Genomic DNA, 10,406 nt, shown 5'->3' with positions numbered 1-10,406 from the left:
AGAGGCCAAATCTTTGACTGATTGGTGTACTTGAAAGAGACAGGGAGAATAGAAGCAACCTGGGAAACATATTCTGTATATCATCCATTAGAACTTCCCCAACCTAGCTAGACAGGCCAACATTCAAATTCAGGAAATGCAGAGAACCCCAGTAAAATACTCCATGAGAATATCATCCCCAAGACATATAATTATCATTCTACAAGTTCAAAATGAAAGAATGATAAAGGCAGCTAGAGATAAAGGCCAAGTCACCTACAAAAGCAAGTTCATCAGACTAACAGTGCACTTCTCTGCTGAACCCTACAATCCCAAAGAGAGTGGGTGTCAATATTCAATATTATTAAAGAAAGGAAGTTCAAACCTGAAATTTTGTATCTGGCCAAACTAAGTTTTACAAGTGAAGGGGAAAAAAGATTCTTTCAGAAAAGCAAATTCTGAGGGAATTTGTTACCACCAGACCTGCCTTGCAAGAGTTTCTGAAGGAAGCACTAAAATGAAAAGACAAGACCATTACCAGCTACTACAAAAACACACTGAAGTACACAGACCAGTGACACTATAAAGCAACCACATAAACAAGCCTGTAAAATAATCAGCTAACATCACAATGACAGGATCAAATTTTCACATATTAATACTAACCTTAAATGTAAATGGGTAAATAACCCCAAATAAAAGACCAAATGGCTAGCTGGATAAAGAACCAAGACCAATTAGTATGCTGTCTTCAAGAGACCTATCTCACATGGAATGACACACATAGGCTCAAAATAAAACAATGGAGGAAGATCTACCAAGTAAATGAAAAACAGGGAAAAAGAAGAGGTTCCAATCCTAGTTTCTGACAAAATAAAGTTTAAACCAACAAAGACAAAGAAGGCACACCCAGTACAGGAGTACACAGATTCATAAGGCAAGTTCTTACAAATCTTCAAATACACTTAGACTCCCACACAATAATAATGGGAGGCTTTCACTCCCCACTGACAATATTAGAAAAATCAAGAGAGAAAATTGGCAAAGATATTTAATACTTGAACCCAGAAGTGAATCAAATGGACCTCATAGATCTACAGAATTCTCCACCCCAAAACAAAAGAATATACATTTTTCTGATTGCTACATGGCACTTACTCTAAAGTCAAGTGCATAAACAGAAGAAAACACTCCTCAGCAAATGCAAAAGAATTGAAATCATAACAGTCTCTTGGACCACAGCACAATCAAATTCAAAATCAAGACTAAGAAATCCACTCAAAACCATACAATTACATAAAAACTAAATAACCTGCTCCTGAGTGACTTTTAGGTGAATAATGAAATGAAGTCGGAAATAAATGCTATTGTGGAGTAAGTAAAGGGAATAGAGCTTTGACAAAGAAGTTTTAATATTGATAAATGTTTTCTGAAGGTCCTGAAAAGATTATCTGAAGGTACTCTTCTCACAGAGAATATTAAATTGCTGGACCTAGCCCTAGAGAAAGAAAAGGAACTATGGGAACACACTATCATTCTTCAACTGGTTTTTATCTTTTATAATTAATATGATATATGGTCAGTATATAAACAATAACTTCAGTGGAACAATCCTGTCTAGACCAAGACCCAGGAACAGTAGTAGTAAATTGTCAACAATGAGAAAAACAGAAGAAGACAATAAATCAGCTACAGTCACAGAAAGTTAGTTGGAGAATGGAGAGTGGCAGCAGCAAATTTGGGATGAGGTTTGGGTATAGTTAGTAGGAAAGCAAAGGACAGATTCAACTTCTGAAATGATAAACTAAGAGAAAAGATACTGTATCAGTTAAACATTTCAGAAACCAATGATTCAGGAACATAGAGGTGTTGGGTTTTGACTTCGATGGTATATGTGCTAGGGTGCTTTCAGATGCCAATAATTAAAATTCTAAGTTAAACTGGCTTAAAAATAAAGAAACATACTGTCAATAAACCCAGCAGTCTGGTGGTCTTCAGGTATTGGTATGGTCAGGATACTGACTCCATTTCTTTGTGATTCTCTGTGCTCTGCCTGTCTATGTGTGTTTACTTGATCCTCAGAACAGTTTTCCTTCTGGTTGCAAAATGGCTAACTAGCTACAACTGGAGCAATATAATTCCTAGCTCATATTCAACTGATGTGACACTCCTCCGCCAATCAAAAACTAGTCTCCGTTTAAGTTTATTGGTTCAGTTTAGTACAAGCCATTCCCCAAATCAGTAGGCGTTTCCAGAGAAATGTTTTACATTCACTAGATTAAGCCTCATTCCCTGGAAAGAGAAATTAAATCACCATAGTTAACATAAAATGAACAACATCAGCTTTTCCTGAGTCATATGGATGCATAATTTAAGTTTTTGGAACAAAACTAAAGTTCTGTTAGGAAAAAAGAAAAGTTAATGTCTTCACGAACCTTTATAGAATAGATTGTGTAAAATACAGGATTTTCTTGATTCCAGGAGACATTTTTCTCCCCACAGGTTTTAATACCTCTAAAGTTGGTATGCAACTTAAAATCAATGTCATCTTAAAGTTCAGTTGGCAATGATCTATTTTCTCTGTTTTGGAGTGGGATAGGACACAGTGTTGCATATTAAAATTTTATACCATTATAGATCTTAGGTAACATATTTTCTTCAAAGATTAAAACTTTGCAAAAACTAGGACTTTCTTTATAGAATGTGTCTAGTCCTTTCATTTCTGCAAATGCTAACTGAATCAATTCATTTATGTATGTGAGGGAAATAATCTTGTAAATAATGTGTAATAAACATATTTGAATTCTGTCTACTTCTTATTATGCATTCTACAATTTTAGGCCAAGCTACTGACACTTCTCTTATTGATTATTTCAGTAGTCTCCTAACATCTTTCAGTATTGACTAACAGTCCCCTTTGAAATCTACCACATCACAGTTAGATGGGATTTTTTGAAGGTTTAAATCTGCAGTTCTGCTACAATTGTAGAACAGCTTGCATCAGACTTACTTGCAGATAAGTATGACAAAAACTATAAACAAAATATTAAAAATGACTTTAAAAGTGGTGGACTTTCAAAAGCAGGAAAAATGCTGAAAGCAACCAACCACTGAAAGAAGTACCTGCACTCAATAAGATACCTGTTTATTGACATTTTACATTGGAACACACCCTAAAACAAGTTCTTTGCTAGAACTCAAGTCAAAAGAGCAAGTGGAGTGCTAGGACAAGCAGGGGTACTAGAATTCAACTAATACCCATCAGGGACTGTGGCTCAAGTAGTCAGACAACAGAGTTTGGGGTTTCTGGAGAATCTAGAAAGAGACAGAATGCAAAAAGAAAGGAGCCATAGAGTGGGCAGCCTCCTAAGCTATGTATATTCTCCAGCTAAATACTTGGATAATCCTCCAACTAAATACGAGGACAATCCCAAAATACATTCATAGAAAAACTCCTAGGAGCCTGGTAGCAAGTAACATCTAGGGGGGACAGAGTATAAAGTTTGAGTCCAGCCAAGTTAACTGCTCACTGAGAGGATGGCATCAGCAAAAACAACGTTCTTCAGAGGAAGATAGAAGATTCCACATGTCCTAGGATGTATTAAAGCATTGTCCAGAATAAAATAATAAAATAGCAATTATTTGCAGTAACCAGAAAAGTAGCCTGTCATCAAAAGAAAATCATTCAATAGAAACAAAAACTTAGCTCATATTTTGAAAACATAATGATAGAGTTTTAGATTTAAAAAGTACAATATCTAAAATTTAAAAGATTGCTAGCTAGACTTTAGAGAAAATCTGAAATGGCAGAAGAAAGGACTAGGTAACTTGAAGACCGTTCAATAAAAATTACCAATCTGAAATGCAGATACATTTTTTGAAAAGATAAAGAGTCTCCGTAATTAGGAGGAAAAAATCCCCTAGCTATTGTATGTAGTTATACTTACAGCTGTAACTGAAGTAAAATAAAAAATATTAGGTCAGAAACAAATATTTGAAGAAATAATGTGGGAAGTTTTCTCAAATTTGATTTACACACTCCTCCTTCCTCCCCATATACACTTAAGGGTTCAAGAATTTTAGCAAACCTCAAACAAGATAAATACAACAATATGCAGGAAAAAAGATAACACACACACATATTATAGTTAAAAATAAAAAAAAAAAACCTAGAAAGCAACCAGAGAAGCAATATACATAGAGAGGAATAATGACACACTGAGAGCTGACTCATCAGTAACCATGTAGGCCACAGCATGATATAAGTGCATCTTTAAAGTGTCAAAAGAAATCCAAAGATCTGTCAACCTATAATTTTCTGTCCAGCATTATTATATTTCATAAACATGAGCAAGAAAAAGATAATTTCAACTGACATAAACTAAGTGAATTAGTCACCAGCTGATCTGTACTGTAAAGAAAGCATTACAATATTCCTTAGAATGAAAAGATAGATCTACAGAAAGGAGTTAAATGGTAAGTCTGTGAACAAATATAAAGGAATATATTAAGTTTTAAAATAATTTTTATTTATAGACATTTTTTACTCTTCTCATAGTTTAAATAACCAAATAATCATCATCATCCAATACCCAGAGAGCCTACCACCATGTGTCTCTTGAAATAAAACACTAAGAAGGAAACAACAATTTTGTCAAAAACTCACTGCCTAAATCCAAGCATGAGAAAACATGAAGCAAACCAAAATTGAAGGACATTCTAAGAAATGTCTGTGCTTTTCAAAAATACCATTGGCAAAGGAAGAAATTCTGAGGAATTGTTCCAAATTAAAAGATAATATAAAGATATGGGCCGCGCGTGGTGGCTCAAGCCTGTAATCCCAGCACTTTGGGAGGCCGAGACGGGCGGATCACGAGGTCAGGAGTTTGAGACCATCCTGGCTAACACGGTGAAACCCCGTCTCTACTGAAAATACAAAAAAGCTAGCAGGGCGAGGTGGCGGGCGCCTGTAGTCCCAGCTACTCGGGAGGCTGAGGCGGGAGAATGGCGTAAACCCGGGAGGCGGAGCTTGCGGTGAGCTGAGATCCGGCCACTGCACTCCAGCCCCTGCGACAGAGCAAGACTCCATCTCAAAAAAAAAAAAGATGGCTAGTAAGAACAATGTCTGTTCCTGGGTTAGATAATAATCAAAAATAAAATCTCTGAAAAAATATTACAACAATTTGAATACAAACTGTTTATTAGTAATAATAATGTATGAATGCTTAATTTTCTCATTGTGATTTCTGAAAAGTATACATGTGTTCAAGTCTCTTCCCTATTTGAAGTTCTATCAAGGCTTACTGTTGGTTTCAAAGACATCCAACCTTAGCATTAACAAGTTCTAAATGGGTCCAAGCATTCTGACTTTTGATTACCTAGCATCTTTCATCTCAGCACCTTGTATGCTAACTTTGTTCGAAGCACACAAACATACATTTTGTGCACTCTATCTCTCTTCATCATCTTTTATGTCCCATGATTTTTGTATCTCAACTGTTTTTTCTTATATAGGGCCTTTGCTCCTATCTGGTTCTTTTAAAAAATGTTACTACCTAAGCCCTATTCACTCTTCAGAACTCACCTTAAAAATTTCTTCAATAGAAACATATTTTTTCACACACCTTGTAATCCTTCTTTTTAATACCAACCTAACATTATGTATATCTACTTTATAAAATGTAGGATAAATGTAAGCCAGTAGTCTACTATGTTATTATATATTTATCAATTCTTCCAGCTAGAATGTAAGCTTAATGAGGATAAGGAATGAATCATTACTCTTTAGTACTATAGCTCCAGTAGTCAACTCAGTGTTGGCAAATAGACACTGCTCAATATATTTTTTTGAATGAATAAACAAGAAAGAGCATGAGTATGGAGAGGAACAATTATAGGCAAGTGTTGTTTGTGTGGAGGAAAAGATTGAAGAGACTCTTGTGTCTGCTGCACTCCTAATTTCCTTTTGAAAAAAGTGGCTGCAGTTGTTGACACCTAAGAAAAGTTGTTCTCATTTTGCATCATACAACTATGCTTCACTGGCCACAGTTTATTGGCCTATGGATCACTCTAACCAAGGACATGCATCTGGAGGTTAGAAGAGAAATGAAAGTTTCTAATCTTTGAGATTACTCCAAATGTGAGTGCTGAACATTAGTTCTATCCTAGGTTTTGTATTGAATGGTGATTGTTAGTGCTAATAAGTTTCTCACTTGGGTTAGGAGTTACAATTAAGAGACAAAGATATAAAGATTATTTTAAAAGAATGGTCAGCATTGTAGAAGATACCGAACATGAAAAGAAAATTAAAATAGATTGAATAGCAGAATCCTAAGAATGCCAATCCTGAGAATGAAAATCTCCAGAATAAAAGAAAGTAGATATATTTTATTAGGAGTAACAGGATGGCACTACCATGGGCTCCCTTTTTCTTTCTATTGTATATTAAAAGTATCTGAAAGAATTAAATATATGTCACCCCATCATATGCCACTCTGGCATATGGACTATTTTGAGTTAAAGGTACTTGAAAACGAGCAGTTACAAGAAGATCACTATGACCTTTGAGCTATTTCTTAAAAGCAGGAGATGTAATTCCCATGTGAAAATGTCTTCTTTCTACCAGAAGGAAAGTATCATTTTCATCTTCCAGGACATGAAGTTGGGGCTGAGGGAAATCTGTACAAACCTTATTAAACTAAGCCATATCTTTCTTGCCACTTCTACACTCAATTAATTATCCTAGCCAAATCCCTTTTGCCTTGTCACATTTTCATAGTTTACTACTATTTCTCCAATTTAGCAGATAAGTTTTCAACTCTAACTGCATCTTTGTTTCTTCATTTACTTGAGGAAGATCCCTATGTAACATAAAATTTACTTTAAATAAATTTGTATGCTTTTCTCCTGTTCTTCTTTCTCATGTCAATTTAATTATCACATCCAGCCGAAACACCTTGAAGGGATAGGTAAAATGTTGTCTCTCCTATAGATTCATTCTACTTTTCTATTTAAGACCTAGCTTTGTGTTTGCTGATATGGTTTCTTCTGTTTCGTTGCTGAACCCTACCTACCTCTGGTAACTTGAGGTAGTTACGTATGATACATCTTTCTGTCCTCCTAACAGATCTTTCAAGAAAGAAAAATTGTAAACTATATCTGAGTTATATTGTCAGGGAGCATAATAATCATAAGTTAGGGTATTTTTGAGATTTCTATTACACTGTTTTGTCATTTGAGTAATATTTTCTTTAGTGAAAATCAGTTTTGCTCATAAATCAGTACAAATATGTGCTACTTTCCATGAATGTCTTCAGAATTTTATCAATTAGCAAGTTCATTACAGGTGTCCAGCTTAGAGCATTAATATAACTTAAAGACAATTATTAGTTTATACAAAATTACAAACAGAATGATATACATTTAACAGATTTTCAAGGGCATTAAATGACTTGTGTAACTAGTTGCTGTATAATCAAATCATGTTATAATTACATAGAAGATTTAATCATGAAAATTATCATAGGCATGCACACATGCAAGCATGCATCACAATTATACATGAAACTAGAAGTTAGACTAAGAGGCAATCACACTAAATTTATTCAGATGTTGTTACTCATCCTAAATCATTTGAAATCTAGAACAAAGCTTATCAAATCTGAGATCAATAATATCTTCAAGGACTTTATATTATTTAATGAAGGACAGTTTATAGGTCTTTTATTTTTCATAATATATTTTTGGAAGTGCTGAATAGACAATGTAACTGCACTTTAATAGTTTCAATTCAATACACTTGTCAGAACAATGTCACTTGTTAATGTTTCTCTACAGATATTTTCATAGAGGAAACCATGTTAATGCTAAAGTTAGAGTCATTGTCTTTAAAAGCCCTTAAATGTTATTTGTGTAAAATGTGTGAGTGGGGACATACAAAGCCAGTGAAATAGCAGGCTCCAGTATAGGAGATTATAACCCACCACAAAAAACCTTGATAAAAGGCCAGGAACTTTTTAAAAATCTTATCCAGTCCGCAGAGCCCCAAAAATAAATTTTATAAGAAGCCCAGAAAAGAAGGTCAAATCTTTTACGCTTACAAAATTTTATTAAAGTGGCCAGATCCTCAAAAGAATTGCTGATAGAAGATACCTGAATCAAACAATAGCTTCTCTAATTTGCCCTATTGTATTTTCTTATTCCCTTTGGGCAACATCTGTCTTCAAATCGCCAAGGCTCCTCAGAGTCTCACACTGATATTTGCCATCTCTGTGTGTGTATGCTGATCCAGCTGTCACTGCCCAGTTACCTGATATATAGACTGGGTTTTGATTCTATCTGTTTTCTTCTAGTGTTTGAGCCTTATGTATATACAAGTTGATTCTTTTCTCTATATCTGATGCTGTTTGGATATTTGTCCCCGCCTAAATCTCATATTGAGATGTAATCACCAGTGTTGGAGATGGGATGTGGTAGAAGGTGTTTGGATCATGGGGGTGGGTCCCTCAGAATGGTTTAGATCATCTCCTTGGTGATAAGTGAGCTCTTGCTCTGAGTTAATAAGAGATCTGGTTGTTTAAAAGTGTGTAGCATCTTCCCTCCCACTCTCTTGCTATTGCTTCTGTACTAGCCATGTGAGGTGCCTGTTCCCCTTTGCTTTCTGCCATGATCAGAAGTGTCTTGAGGCCTCCCCAGAAGCAGATAGAGCTATGCTTCCTGTACAGCCTGCAGAACAATGAACTAATTAAATATCTTTTCTTATGAATTACTCAGTGTCAGGTATTTCTTTATAGCAATGCAAGAATGACTTAATACAATATCATTGCATAGTATTTCTCACTGTAGGGTCTGCAAATGGTCTGATGAGTAATTTCAAAGGAAAACAATGAGGAAAACATTTTTAAGTATGTTTCAAAATTTTGAGATGCTAAGTTAATTATGATTTTAGTAGACATCCCATAGTATTCTTAATGATTTTTACATTTCTAAGGGTTTTTTTAAGAAAGAAATTGATCGTTTAATATTATTTGATATTAAATAGCTTATAATGTAATATTCCAATGTCTTTAGCATGTTGTTGTTTATATTTATCAAACATGAATGTTTTGATAGAAATGATTTTTATATTCCCAGAAAATAAAAATGAAAAGAATAGCTTAAAAGTGGTTAATTAACATATCATCATCACATCATCATTATCATCGTATTAGAAAATAAAGCCTAAATATTACATCTCCAAAAAATGTAACAATAGTAAATAAGAGGACATTTGGATGAATTTCTGTTCCTGAGGATAATGAAATTTGAAAGTGTCATGATTTTAAATAATTAGACAGAAAGCTATGTATAGGAAATATGAAGATAATCATTCAAAAAAATAGATTTTGGGGGAACATCAATTCATTCTTCTCTAGTTCTCCAGTGAGTTGTAAAATAGTGGCATGTAGCCATCAAAGTGCTTTAATTTTCCCCCAAAACAAAGTGAATCTTTATAAAAATAATTATTTTTCCCCCAGAAAAGTAGCAAATAAAACTCTCCCATCATGAAATTGATTATTCATGTGGCTAAGTCCACAAAAACCTCATGCAAATTTTATAATCTCAAAGATTGAGAGCAGAATGAGTTTTTAGCTTTTGGCAAAATTTATCAAATGATACTTTTCAGTGTCCTAGAAGATCAAGTAAAACAGCATGGAAGAGTAAAACTACCAAATTTACATATTCTGGGTGATTTTTTTTTCCACAAAGGAGGTGGGAAATACATTACCAGACAGTTTTCTTTTCTTCTGAAAGTATCTTGTGAACATTATAAATTTTTAGATAATAGTTTAAATAACACAGAGGGTTGTATAAGCTATAAGGCTGATAGAATAATTAAGAGAGGAGAAAAGATACATGATTTAGAAAAGCATTGAATAAGCTGAAGTTTGCTTTAAAAAATTTAAAAGTGGCATGTATACTATAATTTGAAAACTAGCTTAAGCCCTCATTTGCCCTTTCACCTTGTGAGGACACAGCATTTATTCCCTCTGGAGGATGTAGCAACAAGGAGTCATCTTGGAAGCAGAGACGGGGCCCTCACCAGATACCAAACCTGCTAGCATCTTGATCTTGAATTTCACAGCATCCAAAACTGTGAGAAATAAATTTCTATTTTTTTTTTTACAAATTCCCAAAAGTGTGGTAATTTGTTACAGCAACAAAAATAAACTAAGACAATAGACAGATAGATAGTTGTATATCTGTTTTATTGATTTTTTTCAGAAAACCAGCTCCTAGATTTGATTTTTAGAAGGGTTTTTCATGTCTCTATCTCTTTCAGTGCCACTCTGTGCTTGGCTATTTCTTGTCTTCTGCTAGCTGTGGGGTTTGTTTGTTCTTGGTCCTCTAGTATTTTTAGTTATGATGTTAGGATGTTGATCTTAGAT

The sequence above is a fragment of the Rhinopithecus bieti genome, unplaced genomic scaffold (assembly GCF_001698545.2).
Source record: "Rhinopithecus bieti isolate Rb0 unplaced genomic scaffold, ASM169854v2 scaffold_11276, whole genome shotgun sequence".
NCBI lineage: Eukaryota > Metazoa > Chordata > Mammalia > Primates > Cercopithecidae > Rhinopithecus > Rhinopithecus bieti.
This window is presented reverse-complemented; position numbering follows the sequence as displayed.